At 42.3% G+C, this 26,303-nt stretch overlaps 1 long non-coding RNA gene across 1 annotated transcript in view; it reads right to left on the minus strand.

Moving 5' to 3' along the window:
* Positions 1–20,272: 20,272 nt before the first annotated feature.
* The window catches only part of LOC141584058 (uncharacterized), a 74,869-nt gene continuing 68,838 nt past the window's right edge, over positions 20,273–26,303 (minus strand). The window contains exon 5 of the long non-coding RNA XR_012516983.1: positions 20,273–20,951. This is a non-coding gene — a long non-coding RNA (uncharacterized LOC141584058). The remainder of the gene's footprint in view (positions 20,952–26,303) is intronic.

Here is a 26,303-nt window from a genome sequence, read left to right on the forward strand (position 1 = left end):
TGTGGGCAATATGCTAGAAGAAATAACTGGGTTGGTGTATTTGTTTTAAAGCTATATGAAATATCAACTCATTTTAATAAGCTCCCTGTAATGAATGCCTGAATATATGGGTATGTAAGCTAAATCTCACTAACTTCCATATTTTTCCAGATTATTTTATTTACTGGGATTTTGCTGAAATTAAATACAGTATGTGGGATAGAAACCAGAGCATGGGCTTCGTCTTCTGAGAGAATAAACTGCAGTGAAATGTGGCTTCACCTGAGCCATGAAATGACAGGTTGTTAGAGTGACAAAGGAGAGATGAAGAATGACCAGCATTCCACATGGGCTCTAGACTTTTGATTTCCTTCCCCTACGCATCCCTTCCAACTTTCTTTAGCTGCCGAGGTAAAGAAATGGTGGCAATCAGCAGGTTCCGGAAAGGATGCAGGATGGGACGCAGGCAGTGGGGCTCAGTACCCTCCCTTCACCCCCTCTCTGAGGGGTATGCTAAGTTGGCATGGCCATTCTCACAGTGCAAAAGCAGCTGGATCCATCCCTGAAATGCTTTTCTGCTCATGTAATTTCTGTACTCTTGCTCTGTTCCCTGAAGGATAAGAATGCAGACTTCTCAAGGTCAGGGACTAAGTTGCACTCAGGTTGGTTTCTCCAGCACTTCACACAGGGCCTGGTGAACAGATGGTGCCCTCTAAAGATTCCTGAATAAAAAGGGAACTGTGCAGAGTCCATCCAAAAGTGGGTGGGTGTAGCGTGGAAACGTGTGGGGCAGGAGAGAATAAACAGCCTGGGGCTCTTCCTGGTCCTATAAAACAGACTCAGGTCATCTTGGGTCATGGCTACCTTTTCCCACTTTGATTTCTGTACGATGGAGAGAGGTTTTCAGTTAAACCATTTGAAAATCTATCCTTGTCAGTCAAAATGTTCAAAGAGCTACAATTTAAGGTTCAATCAAATGGTAGGCAGAGGGGTTAAGAGCATTTATTTCAGATGCAGAAATCTGAGTTTGAATTCTGACCTCTCTGCTTAGAACCCATGTGACATTGAACATGTTACTCAACATTTCTCAGCTTCCATTCCTTTATGGACCTGCATAGTTGTCAAGTGTAACAATAACACATTGGCTGCTTAGCTGACACTGTACCTTCTCTAAGGTTTTAGCACTCAAACATGGGTCTATTTCTTTTCTTTTCTTTTCTTTTCTTTTCTTTTCTTTTCTTTTCTTTTTTCTTTTCTTTTCTTTTTGGACAGAATCTAGCTCTGTCACCCAGACTGGAGTGCAATGGCTTGATCTCAGCTCACTCCAGCCTCCACCTCCTAGGTTCCAGTGATTCTCCTGCCTCAGCCTCCCAGGGATTACAGGCATGCACCATCACACCTGGCTAATTTTTGTATTTTTAGTAGAGATGGGGGTTTCACCATGTTGGCCAGACTGGTCTCGAACTCCTGACCTCAGGTGATCCACCTGCCTCAGCCTCCCAAAGTACTGGGATTACAAGCACGAGCCATCACACCTAGCTGGTCCTATTCCTTTTTATTTGTCCTCTATTGTCTTAAAGGTAGATCGTGGCCATATTTTGTCAGTCACTCCCCCACTCTGCAGTGTACTTTCTGCATGATGTTAGTCTTTATACTGCTTGTCATTTTAAAATAAGATTGATCTAGAAGCTTAAAAACAGGCATTCTGTTGTTTTTTTCTATTAAAATCAGAAATTTCAATACATGCTGAAAGCATTTTTTTTCCCTGTATTTAATGATTCAAACTAATGGGTTTTATTGTAATGAGATTTTAAAAACCATTGTGACTGGCAAAGGACTGAGGCTTAAAATATTTTCTTTTACAGATATGTTCTGCTTTAACGAAACCCAATATGCAAAAATCTAAACTTAGGTAAATTGAAAGCTTTATCTAGGCTTATATTGTTTACATTACAAAAGGGCTATTCTGCTTCACAGAAGCATTTATTCCAGTGGTCCTTAAAAAGTGAGATCTCTGTGGTGCATTTAGAATACAACTTGAACGATTACCAGGTTATTTACACACAGGTGTTTTGTGTAAAGCAAGGTTCACCTGGGGAGAGTGTTGGGTTGCACTAGGAATGACTGTATTGTGAAGAGGAATTGAGAAGAGATTTTGAGCCTCGTAGAAGGTAGGAAAGTTTCAACATTTGACTTTCAGGGCCCTATCTCATCTTGATGTGAAGGCATCTGTCAAATGTACCATTATATCTCTTTAGCTTAAAAGGAGCTGTGTTTAGCGATTAAAGTCATGGAACACAAATCAGGACTTGTGTTTTCTGTTTCTGTCTCCTCTAGCTTCCAAGTAGGTAGTCTTGACGTGTTCACTTTAATGCCAGTTCACTTTAAAACAATTATTCCCATACTAGGCAAGGCAGTAAAACCTTACTGTTTTTAATAGCCTGTGAACTCTTCAGACAGAATATCTGGCCTGTGTGCCCTCCTCAGCTTGTGAACCAATTGCCAGCAAGCCCTCTACTCACCATTTGTCCTCACCTCTAAAAGAAAAGAAATCGTTATACACACCAAATCATGAGTAGTGGAATTAAGAAACAAAAATAACTGTCACCCAAACTGTACATAAAAACCTTCCCAAACAGTTTTAATAAATAAAACTTTAAAATCTGTTAAGGGGACAGCAACCTGTCACTAAAGCTGTTATATGGGCTACTTTGTTCAAAAGAATTTTTAAAACACATATCAGCAAAGCAGGGCCAGTTTGTGTAGTTAGCAAAAAGACAGAAATATCTTCATTATATAGAAGTGGGCAAAATACTGAATATATCTCATAATCTAAATGGTGAGCATTTGAAAGTATAGTTTTGATGATTTTAGACCTATGGTCTTCTGAAGTAAACTGCTAGTTCTAGAATTGCAATAGAATCAGATTTTTTGATATAATCATTACAATATATAATTGCTCTACTTATCTATGAAGGGGAAGCACCCTATCTTTACAAGAAAACAAAATGGATGTGATATGTATTCAAAGGAAAAGGAAGAAAAGAAACTAACATGATGAATGAAAGCTAAGGCTTAAGTGGATAAGCTATCTCACTTCCTTTTGCTTCTAAGAGTAGAATTTATTCATTTTCCTACTTTTTAAATGTAATATGAAACCAACCTGCCCAGAACTCAGAACAGTGCCTAGAACAGAATAGCCACTAAGTAAAATGAGTGAGTTGGCATTTGGGAAGTGCTCTATCTTCTTACGCTCAGTGTGAGTATGGTGCTGTACCAAGGCAGGGTGGGAAGTGCAGACCAGCCTCTCCCAGTCACACTAGCAGCTAGCACAGGTGGTTGGTTAGCATAGACCCAGGACCTATCACTGCACCCCAGCTGGGGGCAGCCACCCATGGGCTGCAGAATTCCTAGGCAGGGTGTTGAAAGATTTGAATTTTGAGTCCCAGAGAGAATTGACAGAGAGACACGGGAGTAAGGACAGGAACACCAGGTTGCAGCCAGGGTAGAAACCAGCGACTCTTGATGCCAAGTCCCTGATGTCTGAGGTCAGGACCTATCCTGGGAACTCACATCAGGTTGAACCTGAATATGGAAGACCACTGTTCCCAGCTCTGGGGCAAGGGATTACGTTAAGGTTGAGAATTTAGCAACGAGAGGAAGTTAGCAGGTCTGTGGTCTCCTAGGTGGTGAAAGAAATAAGAAAGGCTTTAAAATCTACGATAAGATCATGTCTCATAAAGTGCTACTGACTTACATATCAGAACAGAACAATTATGAACAAGGATTATCAAAGGCTTTCTCTAAGCAGTCCATTAATGCTGGGCCCAGAAATAATCTAGAATAGATTTTTTGTTTTTTCCTTTAATGAAGGAGGCTTTCCCCACTCTCAATCAGGAAGGCATGAAATAGATGGTACCCTTAAGCTAGGTCACTGGAGGAGAGTTTAATACCAGGACTATTTACAGAGAGGTAAATTGGATTCAGGAAACCAAAGGGGATAGTGCACTTCCCCTTACTAGCAATAGAAGGCAGCCATCCACCTTCAGACATGAAGGGTTCTGTTTGGGGAGGGCTTCCCGTTTGAGTCTTTGTAGAGAGATAAAGGCCGGGAGGCAGTGGGGAAACAAACACCCCATCATAGTATCCCTTCACCCACTCATCTTCCACCACGCCTCTTGCTGGCTGAAACCAACCCAAAGCCAGAGGGCACACAGACCAGCCTCCCAGGCAGAGCAGGGTGGAGAAGGGCAGAGAGTGGACCTGGAGGGGCAGAGGGAAGCCAACACAACTCTCTGGGAAACTAACCCACGTTAAGAAACTGATACTGTTTAGCTGCATACCGGACACCGGGAAGAAAACTTTTAAAAAAGAAAATATATATATACTGCAAAGACATTGCAAATGGATTAAAAATATTAATTTGGAGAAAGAGATGAAACCATCTCTATTTGACTTTTCAGCATATTTAATATTGGTAGTACATTTCATAAGAGCACCCAATTGGTAGGTGTCTTTGGTTAGACTGTAAACTTCCTGAGGGCAGAACCTGGACTTTATTCCTTATCCTTCACAACCAGCACTGTGCCTGGCACATATCATGTGTTCAGTAACCACCTGTTAAGTGATTATATACATGAATAAATTAATGAATGAAGTATATTCTGGTTTATTTAATTTTCTTGTCAAAGGAAGCTTTATCCAAAAGGAAAAACAACAGAAAACCTCTTTGATCATCTAGCCCCATGTTTGAAAATTCTCCCTAAAATATAACATTGGTTGTTCCTCCCAATGTTACCTCTTAGTGTAAGAGGATTACACTAAGCATGAAGTAATATTTTTTGGATGACTTAGAATCTTGCAACGCTTGGGGCTATCATTCTAAATTGTAGGTGTGGGCAATAGGGCTGATTTTCAAGAATTCACAGTTTTTAAGAACAAATAAATAACCACGTGGGAATTGCCATACCAGATCAGACTGGCGGTTTATTCTGTTAAGAATTCTCTTCTAGGGGTACATCTTCCAAATTTTTCCTTAAGTGTGAACTCTGATTAATTTTGGATTGGAATTAGTTAGGTTTCAAAGGGTAGAGATTTTACTTCTGCACCCCAAAAAAATTTTTTTTTCAGACACTGTCAGATTTGAGTTCTCTTCTGGTGTTTTTCTAATGTCACAAAACAATTTAACTTAAATTGTCTCTGGACTATATTTTTTATTAGTATTTTTCCTATTTTAAAGAAAGTCAGACAATTAGGTCATGTTATCTTATTCCTTCTTCCAAATAGTAGATGAAATAATTGCCTTCTCTTTAACTTTCTCTATGATCCAAGTTCCCTAGTAATGTCACCAGTTTGATGGCTCTTTGATGAACTCCTCCAAACCTCTCATAATCTTGAAAAAAAAAACTGACGGCCATTGACCTGGCCACCTTTGGTGTTCTAAGGACATTCTGGGCCAGAGTTCTGTCACAGGTGTGGATTGATCAGAGAACATTGACTTTCACACCTAAAAAGAGGTTTATAACTCAGCTTATGTGGGTTTCCCTAGTTAACTTTGTTTATTGCTAGGGTAATTTCCTGGTAGTGGCCTCTGATAATTTTCTGTGGTCTACACCTTTCAGAAATCTGGCTTTTAACACTGATTCTATTCTCTTTCCCAAGTAACAAATCATTGCAAGCACACGGAAATCTCCCAGCTTTCACAACTCTTTAAGCCTCCCCTTCCACTGTTTCTAAAAGAGAATTTCTCCTCCTATTCCCTATACTAGACTTTGAAGTCACTTCTATTTTTTAGTTGCTGTAGAAAGACTGATCCCCCTGCTGCGGGAAAGAGCCTTTGTAGACACACGGATTGATCAAACCTCCCCTAAAACCTCTGGTAGAACTAATGACGTGGTCTCTTTAGTCTGTAGCTTTTATCCTTCTCTTCCCTTCTTCCCAATCCCATTTCCACTCCCCATCATATCCAAACCATTTTTGTGGCTTACCTTTGAACCCTCTACAAACTACCATTTGTGGCTTAATTTTAAACTCTCTACGAGTTCTCTAATTCCCTCCCGAGTTTAGTTCTGACTTCTTGAAGAAGTGACAAATTATATTTTAATAAGAGGAGAAACTAAAATTTAAACTGTACTGTATATATGAAGTTACACATAAAGAAAAAAGTTAAAAATCACAAAATAGATCATCAAAAAAAGGAGATAAAAATTTCCTCTAGAGACAACCATTGTTTCCATTTTGATGTATATGAAGTCTTTTCTAAAACAACCATATGTACTTTTTAAATAAAACAGAATAATACTATTTATAATTGTCTTTTTATCTCTCCTAAATAACACATTGAAGACATATTCCATGTCAATCTTTTACATCATTTGAAATGACTACATCCGATTCCATTTTATCAATGGTCATAGTTTATTCAACAACGACCTCATTGTTCTGATGTTCACCTCACTGCAGATGCTCTGATGGCCACCTCTATGACTCATATTTGCACGTACCAATATAAAGAAATAGCTCTAGGTGGAATTACTGTATCAAAGACCATGCAAAATAGCGGGGACTTCTATACAAATCAGCCATGTGGCTGAGATTTGGAGTCTGATCTGCTAGAAATATTGAGGATTTGAGGTAAGGGGAAAAATAAGAAAAGGAGGCTGTTTTGGAAGAATGGGAAGAACGTGATTATGAAAGGGGCCTCAAGGCATTCAGGCAAAGAAATCAGAAATTTGGAAGCTTCACTTATAAACAAAACATCTGGAGGATTGGGGTTCCTAGAAATCTTGGTCTCTGCGCCTCCCTACCCCCGACTCAACTGAAAAACTAACTGTATAGATGGACACCTCAGCACTTCCCCATTTATCTCTTGGCATATTTTCTCTGTGAAACATTTCTCAGATGAAAAACAGATTGCAAGATCATGGTCTCAATAGAAGACAGAGAGAGAGAAAGAGAGAGAGAGGACTTTTTAAAAAAAAAAAAAGGAAATTCAAAGGTCGGCATTGTTGATTTCATGTAGCATTGCAAATTCCACCCCAACAAATCAAAGCTGCAGTAGGGTGTATACAACCACTGTTCTCATGACCTTTGAAATTAGAGTTGTGAGATGACTGTAGTGGCATGTTTGTCTCCTTTGTGACTAGTCCAGTAAGGGTGTTGTCCCAGTTGTCTTAACATCTGATTGAAATAGAACCTTGGAATAAATATAGCAGACTGAGATTCTACTCTCAGAATGGTTCACAAATACAACTAGGCTGCGGAGGGACTTTGAGACTGTATCCAATGGCGCCATTTCAACCATGAATTGAGAAAATTAATAAAAAAATTAACACCCATTGTCTTGGGTGGCCATGGAACATGTCCTCAATTCTGGACCCACATACTGCTTCAAGCCTGAATGACCCGGGAACCCAGAGCAAACACACGGCACACCCACAGAAGAAGGAAGAGAAGGCAGAAGGAAACTAAGAATAGGAGAAAAGCAAACAGAAGAGAAAGAGAGAAAAGCAAGAGGTGCAAATGAAGAGGAAGTAAAGAAATTGCTTCACTGCCATCAGTGGCATGAGAATAATGATTTGTTTATCCTGCTCTAAAGACTTCCTGTGCCAGAGGCCTTGAGAGATTGGTCTCTTCTCCAGAAGAAAAAACCATTTCCATACAATTTAGAGTTTACACAGCACTGGCCCTTAATACACACACACACACACACACACACACACACACACACACACACTACTTAAAAGGTCTCCTAGAAACAAGCAGAGTGAATGTGAAGTTCTTGGTGAACTGGTCTGTGATGAGCCAAACATAGAAACCCAGAGGAATGTACTTCGAGGAAGTCCAATCACTGGTACATTGTGTTGCCTTTAAGGATGTGGTCCCAACACAACCTGAGTGCAGGATGTTTGATGCCCACTCTTTTTGAGTGGGTTCTTTACCAACGACTTCTCCAAAATGGAAAGCCCTACTTCTCAACACTGTCATCTGGGATGGAGAGATGCTACAGCTGATAGCAGTGACTAGCAGGAGCCTGGAAAAGTACAATAATATTCTAAGTTGCCTTTAGTCTTATTTTTATTTAGGCTAATTTGCATGAGTGGTTTACGCCAAATGAGGACATTTTTCCTTCTCCTTGGAATAGCTTTATGTGAAAATATCACTCTTTACAAAGTGCCCAAATATTACTGTGCTGAATAATGAGGCAGATGGAAAATAGGAAGGGTGGAGCAAGTTCAAAATGCTTTATGGCTGGCAGAATAAATGAACTTTTCAGATTTCCAGCCTGTCTCTACTTTATTCATCTGAGAGCAGCATCTACTCCATCCTGCAAGGATGCAAGGACCAGAGAGGTTCCTTGCTCTCAGTTTCCAGAGGAGCCACATGAACCTCTATAGCCTCCTACACACACACCTATTATTCAAAGGACATGTGGCAGCTGTCTGTCCCCGGGCTTAGCATGACGCATTCTAAGGAGTGAGCATGCCCAGGGAAAGCTTCCAGGCTGTGGGACGTTGCTGTTTGCAGAATTCTGCCTGAAGCATCAAGCTTTTTCTAAAAAGAGTATCCGAAATTCAGTGCATTATGGATTCTTAGAAAATGGAAGATTATAAGGAGTTTTTAATCCCTTTCTGAGCAGACAGAAGCAGGAAACAACCACCAGCTAAATATTTGACTAAATCCAGTTCACAGTTTTGTGTTGCTGGTAACACGGGTATGTCTGCTCCATCCCCATAAGGGCAGCTGCCATATAGACAGATTCCAGTGTTGTTCCCGGCTCCAGTGTGCCCGCCTCTTCTCCCTCTACCCACACCTAAGCCACCCACCAAGGCCCACGTGAAATGTCAGCAGCAATTCTAGGAAGTCACTCCCATGTAGATGCCTCCTTTCTGTACCAGTCCTTTCCACTAAACAATTTAGAGATGAATAAGGTAGCAACAGGAGAGAGATTAAAAAGCCATCTGGTGAGCAGGCTCTGACACAGCTTAAAATACCCTCAGAACCAAAAAGAGATGAGTGCTCACTGTAGAAGCAAGAACTTGGGAGTCAGACAAATTCGAGTTCAATTTCTAGACCTGCTACTTACTAGTTATGCGGTTTTGGGGTATTTACATAACCATTTCATGCTTCAGTTTTGGAATAATAATAGTACCTACTTTTTTTGAGATCGGTTGATGGTAATTCTAAACAGTCTAATATAAATAGCACGAACGTTAGCTGCTGCAACTACTGCTCTCGAGGCTGGGAGGGACCACCTATTGCCAGTCCTTCAGGGGAGCTCCACTAACTTCATGACTGATGGAACTACATTGAAAAGGCTCTGGGTGGTCCACTCACGTCTGACTGGCTGCTGGAATCAGCGAGAGCCTGCACACGGGCAGGAAGACTTACTGTCTCTGACCCTCGGCCTGTTCCTGGATGTCAAGAGCTCACAGGGCCAGAGTTCATTCATTCATTCCATCAATGTTTGTGCTAGTATGTGCTGTGTGCTCAACTAGGAGCTGGATATAGAGCAATGAACAAAGCTGATAAAAATCCCTGCCCTTGTGGGCCTTACACTTTAACTGAGAAAACAGGGATAAAAGTAAAATCTATGGCATCCCGAAACCATAGGCAGTGCAAGGCTGGTGTCATTCATTTGAGATCGGACGGCAGGATGACCTTAATGAGAAGGTGATGTTTGAGTAAAGCTATGACGTCCTCCCCCTTCCTCCCAACATCGCCTCTCCTCAAGAGTTCCTCTCTTTCTAGATCTATAGAAACTCAGCACGCACAGAGGCATGAGCTTCGGCAGGCACAGCACATGATCAGGAGGGGAAGAGAAGAAGGTCCAGCTCCTGGCCAGCCCCAGCACAGACAGAAGAGATTAGGGCTTTTCACTCTCACACCTCTCAGTGAGTGGTAGCTTCATTATCTCCAGGCGAGGAAATGGAGGCACAGAGAGGCGAATACTTTGTCTGAAGCCATTCAGCCAGGAAGTGGCAGTCCTGATAGAGAAAGACATGTCCTACTGATATGGTGGGGACTAGCAAGGTCACTGAGGGGCCCCTGGTGGCAGCAGCAGCGGCAGCAGCAGGTGGTGATCAGAGTTCCATGGGGGCATCTCCAAAAGAGTTCTAGGGTGGGAAGCACAGCCTGCAAAGTGGATCTGACCACTTTTGGGGGAGAGGAGTAAATAGCCCTTGGTGGCTCTGGCTCACGAAAGTGGTGGGTGGTGACTACAAGGACTGAGAATGCTGAGGACGGAGCCCCCCTGCGGGCATCGCCCTGCTGGAGACCACAGAACCTGGCGCTGCTGGCACCCTGCAGTGCTGAGAGGTGGAGAGGCACAGCTGACACTCAAGTCTAGTTGCCCTCATCGTTCCTTCTGCCTCTTGGCTTTCCCTTCCAAAGTGGTGGCCCAAAAAGCATCCGTCATGGAAAATATCTCGTTTTCACTTACTAGATTTATATTCCATATAAGGGGACAGTCAGCATCTTGAGGGCAGAGACCAATTCTTACACTCTAATGCTCACAATAACTCCAGTAGGGCTAAGTAATCAGCAGAATAGCTAACACTTGCTGAGCATTGCCAAGTGCTTCACGGGGACTAGGGCTTTTCACCCTCACACCTCTCAGTGAGGTGGTAGCTTTATTATCTCCAGGCCAGGAAATGGAGGCACAGAGAGGTGAGTACCTTATCTGAAGCCACTCAGCCAGGAAGTGGCAGTTCTGCTTTAGCGGTAATGCTACGGGCTGAGCCCTGTCCCTGCTGCCCCGCAAACTTGTTATTGAAGTCCTGAGCCCTGTTACCTCAGAATGTGACTGTATTGGGAGAGAGGGTATTTCAAGAGGTATACGTTAAAATGAGGTTATTTGTGTGGCCCCTAAACCACTATGAGTGGTGTCCTTACAAGAAGAGGAAATCTGGACACAGATGGATACAAAGGCAGACCCTGTGAAGGACAGAAGACGCCATCTATAAGCCAAGGAGAGGCCTCAGAAGAAACCACCCTCCTGACACTTTGGTCTTGGACTTTCAGCCTCCAGGACTGGAGAAAATAAAGTTCTATTGTTGCTTAAGCCAACCGGGGGACTTCACCCAATCTGGGGTATTCCGTTATGGTAGCCCTAGCAAATTAATGCAGGCACCTAGTGTTTAAGAAAGACCTGAAGGCACGGCTTTATTTATGAGGTCACTCAGTCTGGCCCAGCTGTCTCTCCTGTGTTACTGTGCGGAGGTGGCGTCTCTGGGTCTGAGGCATCTGGCATCTGGCATCCAGCAGCCTGAGATGCCCATGGTATCCTCAGTGCTACATGTGCCCCGCTAGGTAGAAACATTCATCCTCATCACCCAGAAACTGTTATTCGCTGGCTTACACCTGATACCAATCATGGAACTAGAGTTTTTCATTCATTAGGTCATTGGTTCATGGAACCAAGGTTATTCCAGGCCTGCAATGTCTCAGGCGCTGTCCTGAGTACTGGGACTACAAAGGTGACCAGAAACGTGTTACAGCCTCAGGGAAGTAATCTACAAATAAATGTAAAATGTATCTCAATCAAGTAATCTTTCAAATAATACAAAATAACCAATGTGATAAGAATTTAAAATGAGAAAGACATCGTGCGATGGAAGCAGAAAATAGGAGAAATTGGCCACGTAAGTGGGGGTCAGCAAAGGCTCGAGCCTCTGGAGATGGAGAGGGTGGGCTGCAGTTAATTACGCAGAGTGGACATGGGGAATATCCAGCAGGGAAGACAGCAGGGCCAAGACCCGAAGGAACCAACCCAACACACACCAGCCCTGCCTCTCAGACGCCTGCAGAATGGAGGGAAGGAGAGAAGGAAGGAAGCAAGACGAGGAGAAGAAGAAAAGAGCAGAAGAAGGAAAGTCAAAGGGAAGAGGGAAACTAACATTAATTAAATGTACTGCATTCCCGGCCACGTGCTAGGCATCTTCACATGGTTCAGTTCATACTTTCAGCCTCAATGAGAAACAGCTCCATAGGAATGAGCAGAGGGTGAATGCCTCCTTATATTTTAGCCCCCAGGGGCCTCCCTTGCCTCAAGCTCACCCAGGCCCAGCAGCTCTAGACTAGACACGTGTTTCCATATCCCTGTGGCCTAAGCCAGCAGCGGGAGGCCACCCCACTGTGCTGTAGCAAGCCCTCTCTCTGAAGCACGGCACCACAGCAGCGATCTCTGAAAGCCTCACACAACCAGTTATGCCCCTGGACAGTCCCCGTAGCTGAGCTCCCACAGCCTGTGCATTACATCGCCTCTGCAGGCTCCCTGCAGGACTTTGAACAAAGCCCAGGGGGGCTGGTGAGGACAACAGAAGGTCAAGAATTGGTGGAATGTGATGGGATGTGCTGCAGGATTCAGATTCTCAGGAAAAGTCTAAGATAGCAGCAAGAATTTATAGCTCAAAACCAAGACCTGGAACACAAGCAGAGAGAGAAACTGGGCTATTTTAAATTGCTGCCCAAGAAGTGCTTTTGTGCTATATATATACCAACAGAAAAAGAGAGAAAAACTCAGATCAAAAATATTTTAACATACATTTACTTGCCACTTTCAAAAGGCCTGGTAGCACTTAGGTCAGAGGAATTCCTCCTGTTTTCTGTCATCTATCACAGTGCTCACCACTGTCATTCTTTCACCTGCCCTGCTAAAGAACACAAGTAACAGCTAAATGAATTTTGTTAAGCTGATAGTGCCAAAAGTATGATTGAGAGCCTTGTCTTTTACCTAGATCAGCATCTATACTAAAGTCCATAAGAGAATTTTTTTAAACATCTAAAACCAGTAAAAGCTTTGCTTCCTTTCCAGTAATAAAAGGTATAGAACTTGTAAGTTTTCCCTTTTACCATGGCAACTAGGAAGCTCAGAGTCATGATGGAAGTTTAACTGTCGCAACTATGTTAGCCATTATGCTTAACAATTACCATTTCTTTTATCTGGTCCTGGTTTTCTCTTTCCTACTTACCATGGCTTCCATGAACATGTTTTTGTTGTAGGTTGCTGCACATTCTTTGAGAAGAGAGTGTAAACAAAAATCAAACAATTTCTATTATCTGCCCCTGGGTCAAGCTTCTCAAACTGAGAACTCCGAAGTAATTCCTGTCCTTGGTCATTGCTTTAACAGCCTTAGATATTCTGACATGACAGAGATACCTTACCTTTCACCTCTAGTTCTTACAGGAAATAATTTGAGTGCAGAGTATATTACCTATTGCTATATAACAAACTACCCCAAAGCTTAGCAGCTTAAAACAATAAATATTGATTATCTCATACAGTTTTTGTGAGTCATGAATGTGGGAGCCACTTAGCTGGGTGGTTCTGGCTCAGTCTCTCATAAGACTGCAGCAAAAGCGTGGCCCATGGCTGCAGCATCTGAAAGCTTCACGGATGAAGGAGAGTCTGTTGCCAGGGAGGCTTGTCACACTCCTGGCAAGGGAATATCAGTGGGGCGGGGTGGGGTTCAGTTTCTTTCCACATGGGCTCCTCCGTAGAATGGCTTGAGCATCTCACAACATGGCAGCTGGTTTCCCGCAAGCCTGTGACCCAAGGGAAAGAGCAAGGACTAAGCTGCAGTGCCTTTTATGACCTAGTCTAGGGAGCAGCACATCGTCATTTGCACCACACTGTATCCACAAGAAGTGAGTCACTAAGCGCAGACCACACCCAAAGGTAGGGTAACTAGCCTCTACCCCATTTAAAGGAAGGAGTATCAAATAATTTGTGGACCTATTTTAAAACCACCACCTAGATTATAAAACTATTTTCATTAAAAAAAATAAATAAGTATAGCTAGGGCACAGCTTAGTATACGACATTCCCTTTACCTAGTGGCAAACTGGGATGGGAAAAAAAAAACATGAAATTTGGGCTTGGCGGCTCATGCCTGTAATCCCAATACTTTAGGTGACAGAGGTGGGTGGGTCACTTGAGGTAAGGAGTTCGATATCAGCCTGGCCAGTATGGTGAAACCCCATCTCTACTAAAAATGCAAAAAAGCTAGCTAGGTGTGATGGTGGGAATCTGTAATACAAACTACTTGGGAGGCTGAAGCAGGAGGATCATTTGATTTGAGCCCAGGAGGCAGAGACGGCAGTGAGCCAAGATGGTGCTACCATATGCACTCCATCCCTGGATGACAGAGTGACATTCCATCTCACATACACACACAAAAAAAAAGCATGAAAAAGAAAATGTTTTTTCCCAAGTGATATTCTGCCAGCCAGCACCCTGAAACTGCATGGATCTATGACTGTCCAAATGTAGTGTCTTGGTCTGTTCAGGGTGCTGCAACAAAACACTTAAGACTAAGTAATTTATAAACAACAGAGAATTATTGCTCACAATTCTGGAGGCTGGGAAGTCCAAGATCAAGGCACCAGCAGATTCACTGTCTGGAGAGGACCCATTCCTCATAGACGGTGCCTTCTGGCTGTGTTGTCACATAACAGAAGGGATGAATGAGCTCCCGCAGGCCCCTTTTATAAGGACACTAATAATCTCATTCATGAGGGCAGAGCCTTCATGGCCTGATCATCTCCCAAAGGCTCCATCTTTTCATATCATAACTTTGGGGGTTAGGTTTTAACATACAGAGCTCGGGGGGACATAAACATTTAAACCATAGGACAGAAGGCATGTGTCTGTGAGAGAGAGAACATAACTCCAAATGGAGTGACAATAAAAGACAGAAATGAAGAAAGGAAAGTATGTTTTCAGCCGACCTTAAAGGTCAGCCCCACTTGAGACAGAATGGAAGACTAAAACTAAGGTGGCAAGATCTAATGTATTAATAAATTACTCTCATCTTTTGTCAAACCTTCTAGTTTGACCCCAAGTGAGAAAAATGAGAGGAGGCTCAGCACAAGGTTATCAGTAAGGACTGTGTTCATCTCTGGAGGGGATTACAGATGTTGTCGGGGAGCAGGAGGCATTGGTCCCAGCTCGGATTATTGTAGAGCCATGTTGCCACAGGAAATCCTGTAACTCCAGTTGGTCAGATGCTGGGTGCACATCCCTGTTGTGACTCTGAACCCACGTGGCAGTGATACTTACCATCTCATTTATCTAGATAGTGACCCCTCATAGTGAGAGAGGCCTCAAGAAAATGGGGAAGCTTTCTTATTCATCTTCACAGGCCACCACTTTGCTTTCCTTTGTTAGTGAACACCTTGATGCTAAGGTTGATTCACGAGATAGCCAGGTTTTTCTTCTCCTTAAAGTCATCTTCACTCTTGCAAAATTGCCATAAAATACTCCAATACACACCAGCTAAGTAACCAGCTCTGTGAGGTGTATAACATTCTTGTCATGTGGGAATTAACTAGCCTAAAATATGGGCAAGCCGAGAGTATATTATAGAATAAAGCATGCAGCTTGGAGTTTTTTTTTATTAAGAAATTCAGATGCCTAAGGACATTAAATTTATTCATTCAATAACATTTAACTGCACATCCTCCCCACCCCTTGGGTCACACTTCCACCACCACCACCACATCCAGCTTCTGACTCAGCAGATGTCACTTCCCGGACCCACTGAGGCTGAGTTCAGTCCTCCCCAGGCCTTCCATAGGAGCTCTGTGCATATCAAATGCCTGCCTGGACCATGGTGTTTTACATTTATCTAACAATGAGTCTGTTTCTACTTAGAGAACAGGAGCCCTAGAGGGAAGGAACTTAGGCATGCGTATTGCATTTGTACAGGATGCTAAGCCTGAGACAAGTGCTGGTGGCTGGTGTGGACATTTTGCTTTGGGAGGAATCCCAGTGATAGGGAAGGGGTGTGTGTCGGGCGGAGACATAGGTAAGGAAGGGAGATCAATAAAGGAGGGGTGTGTGCTTGAGGTGGTCACCGGTGTGTAAGGAGCATGCATTCACCACTTCCACCCCTCACTGGTCGGGTGCAGTAAATCCCTCACTTTCTCCAATCCAGTGGATGTGCCTGAGTGAAGGGCTTCCCAGCAGGCCCCAAACACCCTGGGTGAGAGAAGCCTTAGGGCAGCTGAGGGGAGGTGCTGGTGTGTGCTGCATTTTACAGCAATGGCTCATGTAAAAAGAGGAACAAAGGGTGAGAGGCAAGGTTCAAGAGGTGACCAGTGCAGTGAGTCAGGGGGAAGGGATAACAATTTGGAGGCCATTGTAGTCACCTAGCAAAAGATGGTAAGGACCCGAATTCAGACAAAGGTTCTGCAGACGGCGTAAAGGGAGCCGGTGGGAGGGCTGTTTAGGAGACAGCATTGATGGATCGTGCAGACTCGAGGTAGAGGGAGATGGAGGTGCTGACTACAGATGCCTTCCTGGCTTCTGCTCTGGCTGGCAGAGGGTGGCACTGGGAACTGAGGAGGAGCGCAGGGCCTGGGAAGCCTGGTGAGGGTTGCAGGAGTCACGGAGGAGACTGGGAGCAGCTGAAGGCCAAGGCTTAGGAAAGGGAATGAACGCACCAATGAAGGCTCAGCTGAAGTGAGAGGCTGTGCTTTCTAGTGGCCCCCAGCTGCGTGATGGTGACGTTTTCTGCAGACCGGATATAGGAACAAGTCATGTTGACAGCAGATCTGATCTAAGTTTGGGATTTTGTTGGATAGGTCTGGAAGGACAAGAGAGCAAGGGAATTGAGGATACTAACAGTACGTGAAACGCTAGACCATACGATAAATTATATAATGGGCTCCAGATGATTTTTGGAACCTTTTCATATGTTCCAGATTCTTAAATTAATACATGCAGTATGGTGATTTCTCTGTGGCCTGAGAAAGAAAATTAATGTGTCCAGTGTCGGTGCCATTATTTATCGCCAGAAAGTATATCTATTTTTTGAAAACCATATTGGCTAGAGGTTTCTAGCAGGCTTCACAGACAACTGAAATGAGCTCCTGGGTGCCTTCCTGAGAAGGGGCTGAGGTCATGAAAGTTTACAAGGTACATCATGGCTCTGCTTCTCCCCGTTGGCACTCAGCTGTCCTAGAAACGACAACAGACATCAAAAGCCAAAGGGCTTTCAGCAGCCTCTTTCCCTAGTCAGGACTCCATTAGCATTGGTTGCTCTTCTGCCCTGTTTCATTTTTGATTTTCTGAGTTTCTCCCCTTCCTTTTACCCTCTCCTTCTTCCCTCTTCTCTATCTCTGTTTCTTCCAGTCCCTGGTGCTATCAGATGAAAAGAAAATACTTGAATCCAACCCAGCGTGTCCTGTAGGTCATTTCCTTGAGTAAGTGCTCCAGTTACTCTAGAGCTGGACATGCCCCCAGGGCATTTGTGCCAGCCACCCTTAGGCTGGTTCTCCCCACCATCAAACAGTGCAGGCCCTTAAGGTTGGAAGGCAATGTTGCCCTTTGCCCTGCAGGTGTGGGGATGGGAGAGGGGGTGGAGGAGGGGGAGCCAGACCTTAACCCCTCACTGCTGAAGCCCTGGGGTTTTGTTTTCTCTGGTTCTTTTTTTATGGCCTTCTGCGTCCATGCCAACGTTATTCCATCTAGAATGAGTTTTCAAACCCTTGGCATTTGCTTTAAAGGTAAGTCAGCTTTGAAGATTCTGGTGGAAATTTCAATCATATTCCTATTCATAGTCAAAGAGTGAGTGGGAACTAAAAATATCAGCATTTTTATTTTTTTTTTCTTCTGAAGCCCTGAACAGAACCTCACCAAGTTCTCCGAGGGAGCTGGGGAGTAGCGTCTGGCTCCTGCACCAAGGTTGACGCTCTGCATCAGCGTCAGCTGCCGACAAAGGCCACAGGCCTCCCGACAAAGCACCACATGTCTCCAAGGCCATTTTTCTAAACATGTAAAATGAAGTTCCCTAAATACATTACAAATTTAACAGGCGAGACAATTTGGCTACAGGAAAACCTCAGAGCAGTCAGAATGTTCTGAGTATTAAAGCCAAATTAGCTGACAAGTATCATCTCCACTCCACGTGCCACCTGACATCAAGCAGTGCTAAAAGTTATTAGCAGGGCGTTGTGGCCAGAGAGAGCTCCGTGCTGCTTTCAAGCCCACGTTCATTATTCATTGGCTTGTTCTGCCCATGCTTTTGCAGGGCGGTTATAATCTCTAGACATGGACAAGGCAGGCGAATGTGGGGTCGGAAAATATTCTACTTGAAAGGCAATCCTAGCATAGACAATGATTTACCATTGATGGCTTCTGTGTGAGTCAGTCTTTCTAAAAGAGGAACGCTTTCTTTAAAAGAAAAAAAAAACCCTCCAAAATCTGTCTACTTTTTAAAAAAACTCAGATCTGTCTTTTGGAACTGGATTTAAATTAAGACAAGATGACTCACTCTGCCAATGCCTCATTAAAATAGAGATACCTTAAGGAGGCCAGAAGTTTGGACATTGAGATTGGATGCAAACTGTTCTTCCATTTCTGGAACTCTGCTCTCCTAAAGACAAAAGCATCTGGCAAAGTTTTATGATTTCTTGCCCAATGGGGTCAGGTTGCCCCTTGGCAACGTGGGAGCACATTCTGATTGACAGGCTGAGTTAACAGTCCGTAGCCAAGGCAATAACCATTTGGTAGGACCATATCGAAGGTAATTATTAAAGTTAATTAACAGGAAGCTTAATTAACTTATTAGCCATCCAACGGTGGAAAAACTGCTAACGGTCACTTAGGGACTGGTCAGTCCTTTGCTGTTTCATTTTAGGTGAAGGATGAGGCAGAAAAACATTTTCCAAGTGAAACAGAGCAAAAAGAAAAATTGCTAAAGATCAGAGGCACCATGGTAACCCTCCATTCTGAGTGCCAAACCACATCCAGCAGACAAATGATAATGATGACAATTTCTGGTAAATTGTATTAGATATAATGCTTGCCACAGAGGTACAAGCAGGGGAATCATCGCTTCCATACTATGACTTATCTATTTCTTTCACTTAAAATCTTAGAGAAAAAAACTCATCCACATGAAAACAAACCCCTCTTCGGATGAATTACCTGAGAGTTTTGCCAATGCAGAAGACGCGATGCCTGGTGAAATCAAAGCAGGTGGTCATCACAGCAGGCATTGAAGAAATAGTGATTACCCATTCACCCTTCCTACCTACCCCAGCTCACCCAGCCTGTTGTTAGAATTAGGTTCAACCTTATTTTCTGGGCACTTAAAAATGAATCTGATTTAATACATAAACACCAACTGTAGCTTAGTGCCTATTTGACATTGGGGGAGTTCGTTCAAATCCACAGAGGCCATGGTGGAAAGAACATGGACTTGAAGACCAGACTTAGATTTGACACCAGGGCTGTCACCTGCCATCTCCGTAACTCAGGCAACCCCTGGGCCACTCTGGACTTAACGTACAGTGTTTTATGGAATCAAAGTAAGGGCTCACCTAACAGTTGTAGTATTGAGCAGGAGCTCCGTAAATTATTGTCTTAAGTGGCCTGTTTAAGTAATGAAATGTAAGAGGACCGTGTATTTATTAATCTTTTATTTAATACATATTTATAGAGCACTTTCTACATAGCAAGTCCTGAAGGAGCTCTGAGGTTCTCTAGGATCATCCTGGGACTCTGGAGGAAACTGGATCCTTCTGGAATGTGGGCATGTACTGGGGCCAGTCCACGCTGTCCAGAGTCTGCTTCCACTATCAGAATGGCTATGGAGGAATGGAGGAATGGCTCGAAATTTTTTTGGTTTCAGAACTCCTTTACACTTAAAAATGATCAAGTCCCCTGTATTCGTTTTCTTGCTTCTGCTGTAACAAATTGCCACAAACATAGTGGTACAAAACAATGCAAATTTAGTGCCCTGCAATTCTGAAGGCAAGACATCCAAAACCAGTCTCACTGGGCTACAGCAAATGTGTCAACAGGACTGGTTTCTTCTGGAAGCTCTGAAGGGAGTCTGTCCCTTGTCTTTTTCAGCTCCTGGAGGCCATTTGCAGTCCTTGACTCCTGATCCCTTCCTCACATCACCACAACCTCTGCTTCTGGCGTCACTTCTCCTACCACTTATTCTCATCTAGAGCTCCTGTGATTACATGAACCCCATCCAGATCACCCAAGATACTCTCCCCATCCTGAGATCCTTAATCACATCTGTAAAGTCCCTTTGCCATATCAAGTCACATTAGGTGATTAGGATGTGGATTATTTTAGGAGGCCAGTACTCAGCCTATCACAGATCCCAAAGGGGTTTTGTTTATGTGGCTTATGTTTATCAATGTCTATCATGTTCAAAATTAAAACTGAGAGATTTAATCATTATGTATTTATTAATTAACTTTGAAAAACAATTAACAAATTTATTATAGGTTAAATAAATAACATTTTAATTAAAAAAACACCATATTTTTCAAAATGACAAAAAAAAGTAGTAAGAGTGGCATTACATCACATTTTTACAAATCTCTTTAACATCCAGATTAACAGAAGACATCTGGATTCTCACATAATTTGTGGGCATATATATATATATATATTTGGTTGAAATATATAAAGAAAATTCAGCCTCACACACAGACACATAATTGGAAAAGGAAGATCATATTTAAGTAACCATTTCAGTACAATTGTGTATATTCTTCTTTGATACTACACCAAAATTCAACAAGTGATAATATCTTAAAGGTTAGTTGCGGTATGAAATCTAAAAGCATATTCATGAGCTTTTCATACTCTGTCATAGTAAAATCCACTGGTCTACTTTGAATGGCTCTTTCATTTGTGCATGAGTTTATAATATCATTTTATAATACTGGTCATTTGGAAAATATTGGCTCACTAGGTTATGCAGGTCTTTTATATACTGACACATTTAATTATGTAAAATTTTTAAATTACACTCACTAATATTACCATAAGTTTATTAGAAAAGTCTTTGAGTATTGGGAAACTGTCAACGTATTTCCCAAAATTCTAACTTTTGCTTGAAAACTTGTGTATTTTCATTGGCAGTTAACACAGTTGTTCACCTCGAAGTAACAGGTTCAGCTAGTTCATTTTTGAGAAGATGTCTTCCAAATACCTAAATCTAAATAAACATAACTAGTCAGCAATGCTTTTAAATAAAAGTGGTGATTCATGGGGGGAAAATGGCTAGTTAAGCTTATAACTCAAACAGTCACACAAGTGATTTTCCTTGAGACAATAATTATAATTTGGTATGTAACATAACACATTTTTCATTTTGTCACCTAGAATATAAAACAGAGATTCTCAAAAGTTAAGAATTAATCAAATCAATAATTTTTATTGCTTCTTCAAGAACATTCTTAAATGGAAATATCTTTGATTTCATAGCATTTTTTTACCATCATTTGTTTTACTATGAGTTCCTGGCAGTGAATAATATAATGACAACTAGTATGGTGTATTAGTTTGTTTTCACACTAATATGAAAATATGTAATTTATAAAGGAGAGAGGTTTAACTGACTCACATTTCTACATGGCTGAGGAGGCCTCAGGAAACTTACAATCATGGTGGAAGGGAAAGCAAACATGTCCTTCACATGGTGGCTAGAGAGAGAAGTGCCAATTAAAGTGAGAAAAGTCCCATAAAAATCTATCAGATCTCATGAGAACACACTCACTATCACCAGAACAGCGTGGGGGCAACTGCCCCCATGATTCAATTACTTCCCACCAGGTTCCTCCCACAACAAGTGGAAATTATTCGAGCTATAATTCAAGATGAGATTTAGCTGGGGAAACAGTCAAACCATATCATTCCACACCTAGTTCATCTCAAACCTCATGTCCTCACATTTCAAAACCAAAGATGCCTTCCCAACAGTTCTCCAAAGTCTTAACTCATTCCAACATTAACCCAAAAGCCCAAGTTCAAAGTCTCATCTGAGACAAGGCAAGTCCCTTCTACCTATGAGCCTGTAAAATCAAAAGCAAGTTAGTTACTTTCTAGCTACAATGGGGGTATAGACATTGGATAAATATACCCATTCCAAATGGAAGAAATTGGCCAAAACAAAGGGGCTACAGGCTCTGTGCAAGTCTGAAATCCATTGAGGCTGTAATGAAATCTTAAAGCTCTGAAATAATCTCCTTTGACTCCATGTCTCACATTCCGGTCACGCCGATGCCAGAGGAAGGCTCCCACAGCCTTGGGCAGCTCTGCCCTTGTGGCTTTCCAGGGTACAGCACCCCCTCCCAGTTGCTTTCATAGGCTGGTGTTGAGTGTCTGCAGTTTTTCCAGGTGCACTATGCAAGCTGTCAGTGGATCTACCATTCTGGGGTCTGGAGGATGGTGGCCCTCTTCTCAGAGCTCCACTAGGCAATGCCCCAGTGGGGGACAGTGTGGGGGGGCTTTGACTCCACATTTCTCTTCTACATTGTCCTAGCAGAGGTTCTCCATGAGGGCCCCACCCCTGCAGCAAACTTCTGCCTGGACATCCAGGCATTTTCATCTATCCTCTGAAATCTAGGTAAAGGTGTCCAAACCTCACTTCTTACCTTCTGTATACCCATAGGCTCATGACCATGTGAAAGCTGCCAAGGCTTGGGGCCTTCACCCTCTGAAACCATGGCCCAAGCTGTATCTTAGCCCTTTTTAGCTATAGCTGGAGTGCCTGGGATGGAGAGCACCAAGTTCCTGGGCTGCACACAGCAGAGAGACCTTGAGCCTGACCCACAAAACTATGTTCTCCCCTAGGCCTGCAGGCCTGTGATGGGAGGGACTGCCATGAAGTTCTCTGACATGTTCTGGACACATTTTCCTCATCGTCTTGGAAATTAACACTTAGATCATTACTCACGCAAATTTCTGCAGCTGGCTCGAATTTCTCCCCAGAAGATGGGTTTTTCTTTTCTATCACATCATCAGGCTACAAATTTTCTAAACTTTTGTGCTCTGCTTCCTCTTGAATGCTTTGCCACTTAGAAATTTCTTCCTCCAGATAACCTCATTCATCTCTCTTGAGTTCAAAATTCCACAGATCTCTAGGGCAGGGGCAAAATGCTGCCAGTCTTTTTGCATAGTAAGGGTGACCTTTACTATAGTTCCCAAAAAGTTTGACATCTCCAACTGAGACCACCTTAGCCTGCATTTCATTGTCCATGTCATTATCAGCATTTTGGTCAAAGCCATTCAACAAGTCTCTAGGAAGTTCCAAACTTTCCCACATCTTCCTGTCTTCTACTGAGCTCTCCAAACTGTTCCAGCTTCTGCCTGTTACCCATTTTCTAAGTTGCTTCCCCATTTTGGGGTATCTTTACAGCAGTGCCCCACTGTCCAAGATACAAATTTATTGTATGAGTTCATTTTCATGCTGCTGTAAAGAAATACCTGAGACTGAGTAATTTAAAGAAGAAACAGGTTTAATTGACACACAGCTCTGCATGGCTGGGGAGGCCTCAGGAAACTTACAATCATGGCAGATGGGGAAGCAAACATGTCCTTATTCACATGGCAGCAGGAGAGAGATGTGCTGAACAAAGCGGGAAGGCCCCACATAAAACCATCAAATCTCATGAGTACTCACTCACTGTCATGAGAACAGCATGGGGGTAACTGCCCTTGTGATTCAATTACCTTCCACTGGGTCTTTCCCACAATACTTAGGGATTATGGGAACTACAATTCAAAATGAGATTTGGGTGAGAACACAAGCATACCATATCATATGGTTTGGTGCCACAACCCTGATTGGTGCTAAGGAGTTAGCAGGCTTACCTACTATTGCCTTCATACCACTGGGGCAACTGTCAACACATGAAAAAGGCAAATATCTTCTTAGTATTATTATGAAAATAGTTTTGACCTCAACAGACTCTCTGAAAGGTCTTGGGATTCCCCAGGAGGTTTACAGACCACACTTTGAGAACTGCTGCCATAGAGAAACCAATACCCCCAAGAGACATGAACTCAAGTAGAGGTGATCTGGATCCTTTTTAATTGTTAGAGACCACAGAGGCAGCTCCAGATGGCAAACATATTCCTGGAAGAGACAAGGCTGCAGTCTGAACTTAAATCCTTTGTAATTTATGTTTTCTTTTCTCCCCATTGGAACCATAGTTTTCCTATCTGAAAGATGAAAATCATCTTTTCTAACCACTTCAGAATTTTATTATGAGAATGAAACTTCAATTATGTGCATGGAAATAATTTTTCTTAACATTTATTGGGTATAATTGACATAAAATAAATGGACATATTTAAAATATGCCTTGAGGTTTTGACATGTAGTTACTCCTGTGTAATCATCACCACAGTCAATACAATGAACACATCCATCATGCCCAACATTTCCTTTGGTCCCTTTGTAACCTGCTCCTCCTACCCCTATGTTCACTCCCTGATCCCTAGGCAACAATCAAGCTGCTTTCTGTCACCATAGATTACTTTACATTTTCTAGAATTTTATATAAAGAAAATCACATCATAGATACTCTTTTTTTGACTGACTTCTTCCACTCAACATAATTATTTTGAGATTCATGCATGTTGTCATATGTACCAATTGCTTATTCCATTTTATCCCTGAATAGTATTCCGGTGTATTGGTATACTATAGTTTCTTTACGTATTCACCTGTTGAGGGACATTTGGGTTGCTTTTAGTTTTTGGTTATTACAAATAAAGCTGCTTTGAACATTTGTGTACAAATTTTTATGTGAACATACCTATCCATTTCACTTGGGTAAATACTTAGGAATAGAATGGCTAGATCATGTAATAGGCGTGTATTTAGCTTTTTAAGAAACCACCAAACTGTTTTTCCAAAATGGTTGTCTTATTTGACATTCCTACTGGCAGTGTGTAATGTTACAGTTCCTGTACATCCTCCCCACCACTTGGTATGATCAGTTTTTTAAAGTTTAGTCATTCTATTAGGTGTGTATGTGCTAAAGTAATTTGAGTCCAGGCACAGTGGCTCATGCCTGTAATCCTAGCACTTTGGGAGGCTGAGGCAGGCGGATCACCTAAGATCAGGAGTTCGAGACCAGCCTGGCCAACATGGTGAAACCCTGTATCTAATAAAAATACAAAATTAGCCAGGCATGGTGGCATGCACCTGTAATTCCAGCTACTCAGGAGGCTGAGGCAGGAGAACTGCTTGAACCTGGGAGGCGGAGGTTGCAGTGAGCCAAGATTGTGCCACTGCACTCCAGCCTGGGCAAAAAGGGCAAAACTCTGTCTCAAAAAATAAAGTTATTTGAATGCCAAAAAATCTATGTGCAAATATGAGGTTTTATTAATAATACCTTCTTTGTGTAATCTGAGGGCATATGTATTTAGCTTGCATACACTTCCCAATCATTGGTTAGTTGTTTTGTAAATATTTTCCAAGGTTTTTGAGACATTTTGAATTCTTAATAAAGATGGCAAATTCTTCAACAGCAATAATGAGGATTTTAATTTTTTTTTATTTTTTAAAAAACACTGTCGACTGCCCAGTGAGTATATTTTTTTCCTATCTTCCCCCCCAATAAATTCTCCAAACTACTTCATGTCTATATTTACATCCAGTCAAATAAACATAGCCTTGGAGGATTTTACAAATTAAAAGCCCATTCCGCTAATATGTCCCAGTGACACTGGTAGTTTCTGTTGGTTTTGTCTTCGCATCATTAGGCCAGTTCTTATTTTCACTGCAAAGGCAGCTCCAACAGCAGGCAAATTAGAAACTTGAGGTGACTAGAGGCAAAATATGTTTCGAATCTTCTCACAGCTACTCTTCTCTTTTTTTTTTTTTTTTTTGAGATGGAGTCTTGCTCTTGTTGCCCAAGCTAGAGTGCAGTGGCATGATCTCGGCTCACTGCAACCTCTGCCTCCCAGGTTCAAGCAATTCTCCTGCCTCAGCCTGCCAAGTAGCTGGGATTATAGGCATGTGCCACCACACCTGGCTAATTTCTTGTATTTTTAGTGGGGATGGGGTTTCTCCATGTTGGCCAGGCTGGTCTCAAACTCCTGATCTCAGGTGATCCACCCACCTCAGCCTCCAAAAGTACTGGGATTACATGCATGAGCCACCACACCCAGTAGTTACTTCTTAAATAGAAATAACCTACACAATGCAATTCTTTCCAGAAACATTCTGATTTGCATCCCCAGAATCACACTCAATCTCCTACCAGACAGAGGGCCTAGCTAACTCTGCTAAGGAGGAAAAACAAATAGAACATTAAATAGCAAAGAAGACCAGAACAACTTCTGAAAATAAACACTATTTAGATCCACTTTTTAAAAACAATGCTTAGTTCCTTGTTTTCCCATCAATGTTAATTTATCATGTTACTGCCTGTTATTAACAAACCCTTTTTACCATTGTTAACAACTTGATAATTTATAAAACACTTTTAGATGCATTATCTCAATACATATATAAGGAATGCCTATTTTAAAGGATTAATAAAAAACAAAAAAT

This window comes from Saimiri boliviensis, chromosome 3 (genome assembly GCF_048565385.1).
Source record: "Saimiri boliviensis isolate mSaiBol1 chromosome 3, mSaiBol1.pri, whole genome shotgun sequence".
Lineage (NCBI taxonomy): Eukaryota > Metazoa > Chordata > Mammalia > Primates > Cebidae > Saimiri > Saimiri boliviensis.